At 41.9% G+C, this 17,341-nt stretch overlaps 1 long non-coding RNA gene across 1 annotated transcript; it reads left to right on the plus strand.

Moving 5' to 3' along the window:
• The first annotated feature begins 2,988 nt into the window (after positions 1-2,988).
• Positions 2,989-16,052, plus strand: LOC106570864 (uncharacterized). Its single transcript, XR_014380577.1, has 4 exons — positions 2,989-9,692; positions 9,996-10,212; positions 11,024-11,093; positions 11,756-16,052. It is a non-coding gene; the product is annotated as an uncharacterized LOC106570864 (long non-coding RNA).
• The last annotated feature ends 1,289 nt before the right edge of the window (positions 16,053-17,341 follow it).

Here is a 17,341-nt window from a genome sequence, read left to right on the forward strand (position 1 = left end):
CTGGTAGATACTACTGGTTATGTTTCATTATGCCTGGTAGATACTACTGGTTATGATTCATTATTCCTGGTAGATACTACTGGTTATGATTCATTATTCCTGGTAGATACTACTGGTTATGATCCATTATTCCTGGTAGATACTACTGGTTATGATTCATTATTCCTGGTAGATACTACTGGTTATGATTCATTATTCCTGGTAGATACTACTGGTTATGATTCATTATTCCTGGTAGATACTACTGGTTATGTGTCATTATTCCTGGTAGATACTACTGGTTATGATTCATTATTCCTGGTAGATACTACTGGTTATGATTCATTATTCCTGGTAGATACTACTGGTTATGATTCATTATTCCTGGTAGATACTACTGGTTATGATTCATTATTCCTGGTAGATACTACTGGTTATGAATCATTATTCCTGGTAGATACTACTGGTTATGTGTCATTATTCCTGGTAGATACTACTGGTTATGATTCATTATTCCTGGTAGATACTACTGGTTATGATCCATTATTCCTGGTAGATACTACTGGTTATGATTCATTATTCCTCGTAGATACTACTGGTTATGATTCATTATTCCTGGTAGATACTACTGGTTATGTTTCATTATTCCTGGTAGATACTACTGGTTATGTTTCATTATTCCTCGTAGATACTACTGGTTATGATTCACTATTCCTGGTAGATACTACTGGTTATGATTCATTATTCCTGGTAGATACTACTGGTTATGATCCATTATTCCTGGTAGATACTACTGGTTATGTTTCATTATTCCTGGTAGATACTACTGGTTATGATTCATTATTCCTCGTAGATACTACTGGTTATGATTCATTATTCCTGGTAGATACTACTGGTTATGTTTCATTATGCCTGGTAGATACTACTGGTTATGATCCATTATTCCTGGTAGATACTACTGGTTATGTTTCATTATTCCTGGTAGATACTACTGGTTATGATTCATTATTCCTGGTAGATACTACTGGTTATGAATCATTATTCCTGGTAGATACTACTGGTTATGATTCATTATTCCTGGTAGATACTACTGGTTATGAATCATTATTCCTGGTAGATACTACTGGTTATGATTCATTATTCCTGGTAGATACTACTGGTTATGATTCATTATTCCTGGTAGATACTACTGGTTATGATTCATTATTCCTGGTAGATACTACTGGTTATGATTGCAGACAGAGCCCAGAGAATGGGATGGTGCAGTATGGAATTAGTCATATTTTGATAAGGTGCATGCATGGGGATGTCCACATCACCCAGAGATATTCCCATGCTGTAGATAGACACCTAGCGGACTGAAACTTCACTGTTGTAGGCATAATACAGTAACAGATTATGCTCCTTTTAATGATCTGCCGTCTAAGGAGTGTGCTGACACTTATTGATATTCTACAGATATGGCAGCTACAGTGCATTCGGAAAGTATTCAGACTTTTTCCCTTGACATTTTGTTACGTTACAGCCTTATTCTAAAATGTATTAAATAGTTTTTTTCCCTCATCAATCTTTTTTTTTACATTTTATTTCACCTTTATTTAACCCGGTAGGCTAGTTGAGAACAAGTTCTCATTTGCAACTGAGACCTGGCCAAGATAAAGCATAGCAATTCGACACATACAACAACACAGAGTTACACATGGAATAAACAAAACATACAGTCAATAATACAGTAGAACAAAAGAAAACAAAAAGTCTATATACAGCGAGTGCAAATGAGGTAAGATAAGGGAGTTAAGGCAATAAATAGGCAATGGTGGCGAAGTAATTACAATATAGCAATTAAACACTGGAATGGTAGATGTGCAGAAGATGAATGTGCAAGTAGAGATACTGGGGTGCAAAGGAGCAAGATAAATAAATACAGTACGGGGATGAGGTAGGTAGATAGATGGGCTATTTACAGATGGGCTATGTACAGGTGCAGTGATCTATGAGCTGCTCTGACACCTGGTGCTTAAAGCTAGTGAGGGAGATATGAGTCTCCAGCTTCAGAGATTTTTGCAGTTCGTGCCAGTCATTGGCAGCAGAGAACTGGAAGGAAAGACGACCAAAGGAGGAATTGGCTTTGGAGGTGACCAGTGAGATATACCTGCTGGAGCGCGTGCTACGAGTGGGTGCTGCTATGGTGACCAGTGTGCTGAGATAAGGCAGGGCTTTACCTAGCAGAGACTTGTAGATAACCTGTAGCCAGTGGGTTTGGCGACGAGTATGAAGCGAGGGCCAACCAACGAGAGCGTACAGGTCGCAGTGGTGGGTAGTGTATGGGGCTTTGGTGACAAAACGGATGGCACTGTGATAGACTGCATCCAATTGGTTGAGTAGAGTGTTGGAGGCTATTTTATAGATGACATCACCAAAGTCGAGGATCGGTAGGATGGTCAGTTTTACGAGGGTATGTTTGGCAGCATGAGTGAAGGATGCTTTGTTGCGATATAGGAAGCCGATTCTAGATTTAATTTTGGATTGGAGATGCTTAATGTGAGTCTGGAAGGAGAGTTTACAGTCTAACCAGACACCTAGCTATTTGTAGTTGTCCATGTATTCTAAGTCAAGAGCCATCCAGAGTAGTGATGCTGGACGGGCGAGCAGGTGCGGGCAGTGATCGATTGAATAGCATGCATTTAGTTTTACTTGCGTTTAAGAGCAGTTGGAGGCCACGGAAGGAGAGTTGTATGGCATTGAAGCTCGTCTGGAGGTTAGTTAACGCAGTGTCCAAAGAGGGGCCAGAAGTATACAGAATGGTGTCGTCTGCGTAGAGGTGGATCAGAGAATCACGAGCAGCAAGAGCGACATCATTGATGTATACAGAGAAGAGAGTCGGCCCGAGAATTGAACCCTGTGGCACCCCCATAAAGACTGCCAGAGGTCCGGACAACAGGCCCTCCGATTTGACACACTGAACTCTATCAGAGAAGTAGTTGGTAAACCAGGCGAGGCAATCATTTGAGAAACCAAGGCTGTCGAGTCTGCCAATAAGAATGTAGTGATTGACAGAGTCGAAAGCCTTGGCCAGGTCGATGAATACGGCTGCACAGTAATGTCTCTTATCGATGGTGGTAATGATGTCGTTTATGACCTTGAGCGTGGCTGAGGTGCACCCATGACCAGCTCTGAAACCAGATTGCATAGCGGAGAAGGTACGGTGGGATTCGAAATGGTCGGTAATCTGTTTGTTAACTTGGCTTTCGAAGACCTTAGAAAGAAAAGTAGAAGCTCGAATTGTTTGGGTACAGACTTGGATAGTAATATAGAACTCTGCAGGCTATCTTTGCAGTAGATTGCAACACCGCCCCCTTTGGCAGTTCTATCTTGGCGGAAAATGTTATAGTTAGCAATGGAGATTTCAAGGTTTTTGGTGGTTTTCCTAAGCCAGGATTCAGACACGGCTAAGACATCCGGGTTGGCAGAGTGTGCTAAAGCAGTGAGTAAAACAAACTTAGGGAGTAGGCTTCTAATGTTAACATGCATGAAACCAAGGCTTTTACGGTTACAGAAGTCAACAAATGAGAGCACCTGGGGAGTGGGAGTGGAGCTAGGCACTGCAGGACCTGGATTAACTTCTACATCCCCAGAGGAACAGAGGAGAAGTAGGATAAGAGTACAGTTAAAGGCTATACGAACTGGCCGTCTAGCACGTTCGGAACAGAGAGTAAAAGGAGCAGGTTTCTGGGCATGATAGCATAGATTCAAGGCATAGTGCACAGACAAAGGTAAGGTAGGATGTGAGTACATTGGAGGTAAATCTAGGCATTGAGTAATGATGAGAGAGATATAGTCTCTAGAGACGTTTAAACCAGGTGATATCATCGCATATGTAGGAGGTGGCATATTGAGGCATATTGAGCAGGGCTAGAGGCTCTACAGTGAAATAAGACAGTAATCACTAACCAGGACAGTAATGGATGAGGCATATTGATATTAGAGAGAGGCATGCGTAGCCAAGTGAACATATGGGTCCAGTGAGTGGTTGGGCTGACTGGGGTCACGGCGATTCAGACAGTTAGCAGGCCGATGCTAACAAGCTAACAGTTAGTAGGCCGGGGCTAAACAAGTTAGCAGTTAGCAGACCGGTGCTAGCAAGCTAGCAATTAGCAGACCGGGGCAAGCAAGCTAGCAGTTAGCAGACCGGGGCAAGCAAGCTAGCAGTTAGCAGACCGGAGCTAGCAAGTTAGCAGAAGGGCCTTTGGGGGACGTCATGATGGGGGTAAGTCTGTTTTTGCCTCTTCGTGTGGTGACGTCGATAGACCAGTCGTGGATTAGTAGTTAGGGTTCCAAGTAGTTCTAGGTAGCTAGCAGGCCGCGGTTAGCAGAATGGGCCTTCAGCGGACGTCACGCCTGAGGGGCCTGTTGAAATCCTCTGGCAGATTATGTCGGTATTCCAGTCGTAGAGGATCGGCGGGGTTCCGTGCCCCGTACCGGCAGTAGAAGGGGTCCAGATATTGTAGCCCAGGAGTGGGCTTCGGTGGTAGCACAGGAGCCCTGGCCGGGCTAGCTTCAGGCTAATTGGTGCTTGCTCCGGAATGGAAACGCTAGCCAGGAGTAGTCACCCGGGATTGCGGTTAGCTAGTTGCGAAGATCCAGATGAAAATGTTCAGAGTTTGCGGTAGGAATCCGGGGATATGGAGAGAGAAAAAATAGGTCCGTTATGCTCTGGTTTGAGTCACGTTGTTCGAACTGGCGAGAGCTTTCCGAGCTAAAGGTTACCTGATGACCGCTAGCAATGGTTTGCTTACTGATAGCTGGTAGGTAGTTAGCTGGCTAGCTTCAGTTGAACACAATAGCCCATAATAACAGGTTTTTTGAAATGTTGGCAAATGTATTAGAAATAAAGAATAGAAATACCTTATTTACATAAGTATTGACACCTTTTACTTAGGACTTAGTTGAAGCACCAAGTCTTCTTGGGTATGACGCTACAAGCTTGGCACGACCTGTTTTTGGGGAGTTTCTCCAACTCTTCTCTGCCGATCATCTCAAGCTCTGTCAGGTTGGATGGGGAGCATCGCTGAACAGCTGTATTTTCAGGTCTCTCCAGAAATGTTAGATCAGATTCAAATCCGGGCTCTGGCTGGTCCACTCAAGGACATTCAGAGACTTGTCCCGAAGCCACTCCTGCGTTGTCTTGGCTGTGTGCTTAGGGTCGTTGACCTGTTGGAACTGTCATCCCGGTCTGAGGTCCTGAGAGCTCTGGAAGATCTCTCTGTACTTTGCTCTGTTCATCTTTCCCTCATTCCTGACTATTATACCTGTACTTGCTGCTGAAAAACATCCCCACAGCATGATACTGCCACCACGCTTCACTGTAGGGATGGTGCCAGGTTTCCTCCAGATGTGACGCTTGGCATTCAGGCCAAAGAGTTCAATGTTGGTTTCATCAGACCAGAGAATCTTGTTTCTCATGGTCTGAGTGTCACGTCCTGACCATAGTAATATGTTATTTTCTATGGTAGAGTAGGTCAGGGCGTGACAGGGGGTTGTTTTTCTATGTTTTGTATTTCTATGTTCATGTTCTAGTTTTGTATTTCTATGTTGGTTTTGTTTGGGATGATCTCCAATTAGAGGCAGCTGGTCCTGCTTGTCTCTAATTGGAGATCATACTTAAGTAGGGTTTTTTTCCACCCGGGTTTGTGGGAGATTAATTTTGAGTTGTGTATGTTTTCACCTCTTCGTCACGGTTTGTTGTTTTATCATTCAGTTTATTTATGTATTGCATAGTTTCACAGTATTAATAAAATGTGGAACGACACACACGCTGCACTTTGGTCCGCTAATTCCTACGACAACCTGAGTCCTTTTGGTGCCTTTTGGTAAACTCCAAGCAGGGTGGCATGTGCCTTTTACTGAGGAGTGGCTTCCATCTGGCCACTCTATCATAAAGGCCTGTTTGGTGGAGTGCTGCAGAGATGGTTGTCCTTCTGGAAGGTTCTCCCATCTCCACAGAGGAACTATGGAGCTCTGTCAAACTGACCATCGTGTTCTTGATCATCTCCCTGACCAAGGCCCTTCTCCCCCGATTGCTCAGTTTACCCGGGCGGCCAGCTCTAGGAATAGTCTTGGTGGTTCCAAACTTCTTCCATTTAAGAATGATGGAGGTCACTGTGTTGTTGGGGACATTCAATGCTGCAGACATTTTTTGGTTCTCTTCCCCACATCTGTACCTCGATACAATCCTGTCTCAGAGCTCTACGGACAATTCCTTCGACCTCATGGCTTGGTTTTTGCTCTGACATGCACAGTCAACTGTGGGACCTTATATAGGCAGGTTTGTGCCCTTTCCAAATCATGTCCAATCAATTGAATTGACCACAGGTGGATTTAAAAAAAGTGTAGAAACATCTCAAGGATGATCAATGGAAACAGGATAATACATTACGTAAATAAGGTATTCCTGTTTTTTATTTTTAATAAATTTGCTAAAAAATCTAAAAACATGTTTTTGTTTGTCATTGTGGAGTATTGTGTGTAGATTGTAGAATAAGGCTGTAAAGTAACAAAATGTGGAAAAAGTCAAGGGGTCTGAATTCTTTCCGAATGCATTGTACATACACCTTTCAGACAGAGGCTGACCTGCCTCCCTCTAACAGGGATTATGGTATTGTGGAAACCCAGTCAGATACAATGCAGTTCACTGGGTCCTCAGCCTGACTGTTTCATCATATACAATACTATTTTCACCGACATGCATAAAGCCATCTGGTTGAGGGAGCTCCACTACTGTCCAATATGGTGTGGATGACCATCTGATTACAGACTGCTTTAGGGGATCTGACCCATCAAAGGCCACACAAACTTCAAGGTGATCTTGATTCAGATGCCTGATCTCTCCTCCTCGCTGTGAGCAGGCCTCATCTGGAGAGGAGCTGCCACAGTGTCTTGTTGAGAAACTAGTGTAACATGTAAAAACCATAGAGAGCGATGAGATTTCAGAGTAGAGGTGAAGATGTCTACTTGTATCCAACTGAACTGCTGCACAAGCAGCTTTGTATCCCCTCAACCAGGAAAGGCTTCGATACACAGTTTACTGCTTACCTCTTTCTTTTCACCAGCAAGGTGTATGGCTCATAAAGATGTTGAGATTGTTAAGCCTAAAGAACACCCTTACTTGCGATGAGACTCTGCAGTGATCCGGATCTTTCTGCATATATGCCACTTGTTCAAGAGGTAAAGTGGGAAATTAAAAAATGATTTAAGTAAAGTTACTGATTGCATGCCCATGAGCAGAAGGAACAGACTGAATGCTAATGATCATATCTACATGGAAACAGAGCGGAACAAGCAGAGTATCCTTTATACCTGTACTTATTGGTAACTGGGGCTTTTATCCAGCAGGACACCAAGGTCAATTAAGTGTTGTTGTATGAGGGAGTTAACTTCTTTGGGCTAGGGGGCAGTATTTTCACATCCGGATAAAAAACGTACCCGATTTAATCTGGTTACGACTCCTGCCCAATAACTAGAATATGCATATAATTATTGGCTTTGGATAGAAAACACCCTAAAGTTTCTAAAACTGTTTGAATGGTGTCTGTGAGTATAACAGAACTCCTATGGCAGGCAAAAACCTGAGAAGGTTTCATGCAGGAAGTGGCCTGTCTGACAAGGTGTTGTTGTTCTTGCTTCTGTGTATTGAAGAGTCAGGATCTTAGCTGTAACGTGACATTTCCTAGGGCTCCAATAGGCTCTCAGAGCCCGGGAAAAACCTGAACGATGACGAGGCAGCCTCAGGCTGAAACACATTATCGCCTTTTCCAAGTGGCCCATCAGAGGACAATGGAATTAGGCGTGTGCCCGATTCGACCCCGTGCAGTATTTTCCTTCGGCTGTTTAGCTAATTGCAGATTCCCGGTCGGAATATTATCGCTTTTTTACGAGAATAATGGCATAAAAATTGATTTTAAACAGCGGTTGACATGCTTCGAAGTACGGTAATGGAATATTTAGATTTTTTTTGTCACGAAATGCGCCATGCGCACGACCGTTATTTACCATTTCGGATAGTGTCTGGGACGCACGAACAAAACGCCGCTATTCGGATATAACGATGGATTATTTTGGACCAAACCAACATTTGTTATTGAAGTAGCAGTCCTGGGAGTGCATTCTGACGAAGAACAGGAAAGGTAAGACCATTTTTGTTATAGTAAATGGGATTTTGGTGAAGGCTAAACTTGCCGGGTGTCTAAATAGCTAGCCCTGTGATGCCGGGCTATCTACTCAGAATATTGCAAAATGTGCTTCATCCGAAAAGCTATTTTAAAATCGGACATATCGAGTGCATAGAGGAGTAATGTATCTATAATTCTTAAAATAATTGTTATGCTTTTTGTGAACGTTTATCGTGAGTAATTTAGTAAATTGTTAGTGAATTCCCCGGGAAGTTTGCGGGGGGTATGCTTTTTCTGAACGTCACATGCTAATGTAAAAAGCTGGTTTTTGATATAAAAATGAACTTGATTGAACAAAACATGCATGTATTGTATAACATAATGTCCTAGGGTTGTCATCTGATGAAGATCATCCAAGGTTAGTGCTGCATTTAGCTGTGGTTTGGGTTTATGTGACATTCTATGCTAGCTTGAAAAATGGGTGTCTGATTATTTCTGACTGTGTACTCTGCTGACATAATCTAATGTTTTGCTTTCGTTGTAAAGCCTTTTTGAAATCGGACAGTGTGGTTAGATTAACGAGAGTCTTGTCTTTAAATAGCTGTAAAATAGTCATATGTTTGAGAAATTGAAGTAATAGCATTTCAAAGGTTTTGAAAATCGCGCCACAGGATTCAACTGGCTGTTACGTAGGTGGGACGAATTCGTCCCGCCGGTCCCATAGAGGGATGATGTGGGTTCATAGGAGGCTAGCTGTCTCCCACACCATGATAGTACTGTATACATGAAAGGACTTATGAATGTAAAGAAACGGGTGACATAACTGAAAAGACTTAAAAAATAAACAGAATGTAAAAGTTAATATTAAAATCATTTTGGTAGGAACTGGAAAACAAACCTTTTTAATACATAACGTCCATACTACCAACAATGTTTTGGTTAGATAATTTGTGATTAACTATTTAAGTGTTACTAATTTAGCCTTTTCTGAAGTCTTCTATGTTTAATTGCCAACTTCAGCTGCAGTAACCAGTTACCCGGGAATTTGAGTGGCAGATACTGGCTGGATGGTCCACATACAGCATTTTGGGTGAAGAAAACCCACACATAGGGTTTTCTATGCCTGTCCATGAAGCTGGCTAGCCATTTTAGTTTCAAGACATGTGAATCTTGTTAACTATAGATATAGCTAACACTGACAGTCAAAAATGTTACGTTTAGTATGCAAATGTTATCAAACCAAACTAAAACATATGTTCAGTAAAGATAATTATTATTTATGTATGGTATAAAAACACCATGAGGGAAGGGCACTCTTTGTGGCAGGGCCGTCAAATAGCGCCTGCCTATTAATGCATTCAAAGTGAAGTGAATGAGTTATCTAATTAACTTTATCAACAGGCAGGCTGGACCTGGAAATGATATCGAGGTCATGACCAGGGAACTGCTGAATGCCATTTCCCAAAACGTAAACAAAACGTTCCTAACACTGTACCACCACAACAACCACCACTCCAGCACGGTGTCGATCGAGAGATGGTCAAGGTAAAACAAATCTATAGCGAGGACATTTAGCTAGTGTAGTTATGTCATAATTACATGCGTGTTTTGAAATGATTTGATTTGCTTCCAGATACTTTGCAGACCAACATGCCAATGTTTTGCCTCAGCATTTAGAACAGCCCTGAAGTCACAGCATCCATCTATACAGTCAAAGTAGCATTACTGTTGGGTGTTGTCATGACCAGTGTTTTACTTGATGTCTTACCCTTTTTGCATTAGTGATTGATTTCATGTAAGCAGTTGATCATGTAGCAATATTTATAGATGCCCATTTTTTTTCTCCAGTTCTTTCCCTTCCCTCTTCAGGCGGGAGTCGGGTGGAGTTGCCAGAGTCAAACAACACATTTCCTCTCCCAAAACTACACAATCAACAGTAGTCGCAGTGTATTTGCTGGCTTGTAAAACTGAGAAGACCACCAAAACATTAGATGAGCTTGCCCTAACGCAGGCAGCGTTAGGCAAATTATCAATCACAGTCTGTGATGACAGTTCTCGCGCAGAGGTAAGTGCACCGTGTTTCATTGTTCTCCACAACAAATTGAATTCAATTAAGTTTTATTGAGGAACCTAGCTTGTGAAAAACATTGCTTGATTGTAAATTCATTGCTTTTAGATATCAAGCCTGTTAGAGAAGTACCCCAGAATAACCTCAATCTCTTTTAGATATCAAGCCTGTTAGAGAAGTACCCCAGAATAACCTCAATCTCTTTTAGATATCAAGCCTGTTAGAGAAGTACCCCAGAATAACCTCAATCTCTTTTAGATATCAAGCCTGTTAGAGAAGTACCCCAGAATAACCTCAATCTCTTTTAGATATCAAGCCTGTTAGAGAAGTACCCCAGAATAACCTCAATCTCTTTTAGATATCAAGCCTGTTAGAGAAGTACCCCAGAATAACCTCAATCTCTTTTAGATATCAAGCCTGTTAGAGAAGTACCCCAGAATAACCTCAATCTCTTTTAGATATCAAGCCTGTTAGAGAAGTACCCCAGAATAACCTCAATCTCTTTTAGATATCAAGCCTGTTAGAGAAGTACCCCAGAATAACCTCAATCTCTTTTAGATATCAAGCCTGTTAGAGAAGTACCCCAGAATAACCTCAATCTCTTTTAGATATCAAGCCTGTTAGAGAAGTACCCCAGAATAACCTCAATCTCTTTTAGATATCAAGCCTGTTAGAGAAGTACCCCAGAATAACCTCAATCTCTTTTAGATATCAAGCCTGTTAGAGAAGTACCCCAGAATAACCTCAATCTCTTTTAGATATCAAGCCTGTTAGAGAAGTACCCCAGAATAACCTCAATCTCTTTTAGATATCAAGCCTGTTAGAGAAGTACCCCAGAATAACCTCGGTCTCAAGCAGTTGGTTCTACAAGTCATCAGGTAAGAATTGCAAAGCATTGAGGTTTGTTTGGTAAAGGCACAGTTCACTCTATGTAAAAAATCTTTCCCTCCTATAGATGTGTTAAAAACATTAATATTCAGGTTACTCAGCATATGTTATCACTTTAATGGAGGCTAGTGGGGTCCAGCAGTCTGATTTACATCATGTGATACTACTTTGTAGTTGATAACCCCAACAGGTTGTCAGTTGGCACTGCGAAGTGGTGGGATTTTTTGTCCAGCTAATTCCACAATCAGTGAAAGGATTGTGATCTTTAGAGGCAGGAAATATTTTCCTACAAAACTGGCCGTGGCAATTTATCAGTTTCGTTAATTCAGCAGAATATGTAAAGAACCACACTTATAATATCTACACCTATTATTTTGTGCAATCATCCCTTAAAACAAATGTCTAAAGGAGAGAAGCTGGCAAACTGCGCTTTCCATCGTCAAACTGCTTATTTACTCTTTAGTGCATACCACACGTTCCTCTGGCAAAATGCACCTTGTCTATGCCAGAAAAAGGCGCAAACAGCTTTGTATATCAGGGCCTGAGTTTTCTTAGTTTCACATACCAGGTGCATATAAGCAGGGGAATAGCTTAAGGTGGCGTTGCAGTGCCCTGGCCCCTGTATTTTGATGTTCTTTTATTTTTCAAAAAGGGGGACCTGGTATCCGATGGCTACTCTGGGGGAATCCTGCGATTGGCCTGAAGTGGTGGAAAGACCATTGTCTACATTGAAAAAATCGACACAAGTCCTCTCCCACCAGATGCACCCAAGTTTGCTAGAATGCCCAAGGGAAATTGCCACAAGTGTGGTAAACTAATGCCTCTACAGCTGCTGACAGTCCATGTACAGTCCTGTGGGTCTGCAGGTCACGGTAAGGCTGGGGACTGGTGTACAAAGCAGTGGTATTGTTGTTATTGACTTCACCAGGCTTATGTTGACTGACACTAACTTTTGTCAGACACTGTTGCGCATCCTTACAGGAGCCAGACAAGGATCTCAGTATTGCCGGAGTGGCAGAGATGGAACCTGATGAAATCTGATGGAATGGATTGTAGAGTGGTAAGTTAAATACATCGCTGTCACTTCATTATTAACTGCGTCCAAGAGTAAAGCTTAACCCTGGTTGACCAATCTGATCTTGCGAGCTCACATTGTTGAGACGTTGTATGGGCCCCATCAGTCTGCTCTGATAAACTATGGGGTTAGGCATGATTGACTAACTGCTGGCTGACCAGTGGCGCTCTCGTGCACTTCATTAGTCACTTCATTAGTCATTAGTCACTTCATTAGTCATTGTTCTTAATGGAAGTTGTGATTTCATTTGGCAACGCTACTAGTCTCCACATGGTTTCAAGCACAGAGGCCAGACGGACAAATTATGCGCAATAAACTGTGAGCGGAGTGGTCAGTCTGGTTTACCAGGCCAAGTAAAGCTGTGTATTTCACTATTAACTATACCCCCGATAGGTACAGGCATCGTGTCCCATCTGTCTGAAAATGTATCCCGTCGCAAACCTTGAGGCTCGTGACAGTTATTTGTGAGAGATAATGTATGGCATCATCACACACAAGATAGTGTTTATTGAAAGGCAAATTTTCCCTTATAATGACAGACTTGTTTTTAATGTAGAACCGAAGTGCAAGATGGACTCCACGTGCAAGTGATATCATGGTAAGATGATAAGAAAGTCATAAAGGGATTACAAGAATTTTGAGACATTTCCAGGGATTCAATGGCTAGAATGAGCACTCACCCACAAGAGATGTAATTACGGGAGAAATTACCCTCAGTGCCAGAAGGTATATCGCACAGGAGGTGGGGAATATCTCCCCATCACTAGTGGGTGAGTGGTGCATTTTACAGCTATGACAACACACTGCTGTGTCTGGCTTTTGCGAGATTGTAAGCAGGATAGTTTTAATTTCAGTGTCGGTGGCGTGTTGCGCTGCATCAGTCAGTCAGTACAGACAGATAGTTCCGGATCAGTGTCAGCAGAGAGAATCTCCTTCAACAAGTCGAGTGGCACAGCGGTCTAAGGCACTGCATCTCAGTGCTTGAGGCGTCACTACAGACACACTGGTTCAAATCCAGGCTGTATCACAACCGGCCCGTGATTGGGAGTCCCATAGGGCGGCGCACAATTGGCCCAGCGTCATCTGGCTTTGGCCGGTGTAGGCTGTCGTTGTAAATAAGAATTTATTCTTAACTGACTTGCCTAGCTAAATAAAGGTCACATTTAAAAAATAGATTAACACTTTTTTTTTTGAAATGGAAGCGGCAGAAAAAAAGCTTGCCAGCTAGAATCTTGAAGGTCACCTACCTGACAAAACACCAGAGCCCTCAAAGAGTTCCTAACGAATGTTAGTGCCAATGATGATCGCCCCATTTGATCGATAATGGCACTTAAAAAAATGAAAGGGTGTGTTGTCTGTATTCATTGAATGTATTCATATGATGTGTTGTATGTATTCATTGAACATAGATGGGCAGGACCACTCAAATTGCTTCTTTTAAATAAGCTACTCCCTGTGGTTTGATTGTCTACCTCCAGATATTATCACAGAGATCAGGGAGTGCCTTTTTGACGGCTTTTCCTGCCAATTAGTGTCCCCCTCCACGTCACAATGGGAGTCGATAAACTATTAGTGTCCGTTGCTATACCAACGGTGTGAATACCTAATGATTAGAATGTTGGACGTCATTACAACCTAAATGACGTTCTTTTCATCATCGTTATGTAAAAGGCTGATTTCCGTGACAATGTCGGTGTTTAAACAAGTTTTGTTTAGTTAATCAAATTCAAACTACTTTTGGGTACCTTGTTAAAACATTACAACATAAAATCCATGTCTTAAACATGGCTACGTTTCGGAAATGGAAAAGAAAACGTGTCATCTGCTTGACATATTAAAGTTATTTACCTTACAGATCGCGAAGTCAGTTAATTTCCACTCCATTCATATGCAAATCCATTTGATTCATACACTGGCTTGTCTGGCTGTCTTGTTTATATTTTAAGCTGCCCTTACCTTATCTACACTGAAATAATATAATTTCAGTAGTCCTCTATTATGATTCATTTTTGTTCTATCTCTCATAGCTCATTAGCACTCCCCTTGTGGTTGAATATATGTATCTATTGTAGGTCCTACGATACAACAATTAATCATGTGGAAAAATAAACACCTTCAAAGGATACCTTACAACTTACAATAATGAACACCTTGTGAAACAGCTGTGAAAACCAACCTGGCAATATTTAAGATTTTAATACATAAACGTTGGTCGTTTTTTGGTACAGTTGTGTCATTCATTTATTTTCACAGATTTGTTGTGTACTCACATGGCAATCATAGACTAAAATACTGACCTCTGGTGTGTGGAATACAGAGGAGGTGGTTGCTGTGTGGGTGGGAGGTTCTGGCTGTCCCTTGTTCTCAACAGGCATCCAGTCTCAGAAGGGGGACTTGAAGAGGATGACTGCAAAGTTCAGGCACTACTGCTCTCTTTGTTCTGAGTGTTTGCAGTGCTCGTGTTTTTAGTTCATCTGTGTATCTCACATTATGTGCCCAGTGTGATAATTCTCTTTCTTAGCAGATAATGACAACATGACAACAACAGTGTCTGTAGATGATGTAATTAAAAGTTGGAGGGTGGTTGGAAATGGAGGACATCAGGTGGATCCACGTCTGGGTGTTGGGCAGAACCCCTAGGTCCTGGAGGACAGGAGCAGAGTTAAAGGGAACAGGGTAGGAGACAGAGACGTAAACAAGCAAACACACAGGTTACAGTTTACTGTGATAAACTTTGATGGATTAGTGCAGTGTTAGAAGTGGGAGATATGTACTTTAACACTTTTTGAAGATATAGCCTACCTCAAACTGGTCCCCCTCCGACTCAGAGCACAGAGAATAAGACTGATCAGAATTCACTGGTTCTGGTGGATGGGATACCTCCCGGGTACTCAGACAGTCGGTGTTCCTGAAGTCATTTGGAGGTAAATTGAAGAGGTACCTTTTTATAAGCTCAGCATAACTACCATTTCTTGCTTTCTCAAATGTCAACCAAAGCTTAACATACTTTGTCTCATGGGCTTCACCGTAGTGTAGAACGTCAGTGCTTCCAGTGGTCGACAGTTCAACTGCTCCAACTGTAGAAGATTGTTGGCTTCCACCGAGGTAACCCTAGGAAGACAAAGAGAAAAATATCACTGTTAGGGAAACTAAAACAAGCTTCAGGTTATTTTGTGTGCAAATGCAAATAGTTATTATATTCACCTTAACAGATAGTGACCCCAGCTAGGAGCGAAAGAGCAGCAAGGTTTCTCAGGTCTCGCCTTCCTTTCGTCCTTCTAGCAAACCAAGTCATTTGCCCGGATGTCAAAGCACTTGGTTTCCTTCTTGATTCTGCTCCGGTACCTCTCCTTCTGTTTCTCCTGCGCCTTGTCCATGTTCAGTCTCACCTTGATTGATGACAGGAATACATGCAATTATATTTCATATTACAAATACATTTCTTACATATCTCTTGGAGGGCCAGAAAATAAATACACACCGGACAATTTTTACCTGGTCAAAAACCTCCACATCCTTCTCAGTCCGTGCCTGAAGGTGATCCTCGAAGACGTTCTGATCTGCTTCTTCAACTTCCACCACATCAGGTGGAGTTTCAGTGACCTGAAAGTACGTTATACAAAATAGCAATAGACAAACACTAGTCAAGCACACATTTGAAAGACTACAGTATATGTAATAATTGTAAATACAATTGCATTGTTTACCTCAGTCTTCAGCTGCAGCTCCTGTCCGTACTCGGGGGTAGGAAAGCCATGTCTATTGACAATGTAAGATTTTGAAATATGTCTGATTATGTACCATGGAAAAAATAAAAATGTTTTACGAAAGAAATAAAACAAACCCTTGGTGACAGAATATAACCTAAAACATCCATACCTTGTTCCAGCGTTCATGACCTCGGTCACTCAAGATGACCTCAGGAGAACCGTGGGTGTTGAAGAGGCCCCGCCAGTCTTGTCCTTGATGGGTATCATACAAAACAAAAATCTATTTTTGGTTCCAAGCACCCTTTTTAATGGGTCACAGAAGGGAATTTAGAGTTAAGCACATACTCTTCCTTTACTGACCTTAACTAGCATTCCCTCCACCCACTGTCAGACACCAGCTGTTGCCATTCCTGGATTTCGTGAAGGATCAAATGAGGTCAACCCCTAACATTTAAAGTGTTAGAGTGAAGACTACTTCATTCTTACCTGTGTCTGTGTGATAGTATCCAGATTTTCAAAAGTGTAATGATACTGACACACACACATTCTATAATATTGAACCATTACACAAAACATTATCAGGGCAAAATGTCAATTGTGCCACTTACCGATCATGTGCCATGGTGAAACAACTGATAGGCTTCAACTCTGGCGCCACAGTCTTCACCCTCTCAAACTTCTGTCAGGATAGACAGGGTACTGACCTTTAAGCACAAGGTGACAAAATGAAACATTGTGTGCTCTCTAATATGACATTCATTGAAATCATAAAATCATTTCAGATATAATAGAATGTGATTGATAAACAAAAGGTTATTTCACTTGCCCAGCTGTCCACATCCTTGACAATACCACGCTCAGAAGAAGCGTAGGTTGATTTTGGCAATCATGTGCTTCACTCCGAAATGGCCAGCATGCATCTCGGGCCAACATGGCCTCCTTCTCCTCAGTGAAAATCACCCTCCTATGTGTCGGCCATTCTTCCCCTGTAGGTATATCTGATTGCCTAACAAGTTAGAAGACAAGAGTTGTTGAAATACTCAACTCTAAGTACATTTGCACTGCTGTCTTTCGCTCTCTGTGTCTCTCTTCCTACCTCTCTTTCCCTCTCTCGCTTTCATCCTTTCTCACTTTCATCCTGTCTCTCTCTTTCTCTGTCTGTCTGTGTCACAGCTGTTCAAAGGATCGGACCAAAATGCAGCGTGTTCGTAGTTCCACATATTTATATATTCCGTGAAACTAAATGCAATACACTAAATACTTGAAACACAAAAAACAACAAACCGTGACGCAGAGAGGAAACCACACTACTCAAAAGATTAATCTTCCACAAAAACAGGTGGGACAAACATCAACTTAAATATGACCTGCAATTAGAGACAACGAGGATCAGCTGCCTCCAATTGGAGATCAACCCAAACAACCCCAACATAGAAAGACAAACTAGAACTAA

The sequence above is a fragment of the Salmo salar genome, chromosome 15 (genome assembly GCF_965601325.2).
Source record: "Salmo salar chromosome 15, fSalSal1, whole genome shotgun sequence".
NCBI lineage: Eukaryota > Metazoa > Chordata > Actinopteri > Salmoniformes > Salmonidae > Salmo > Salmo salar.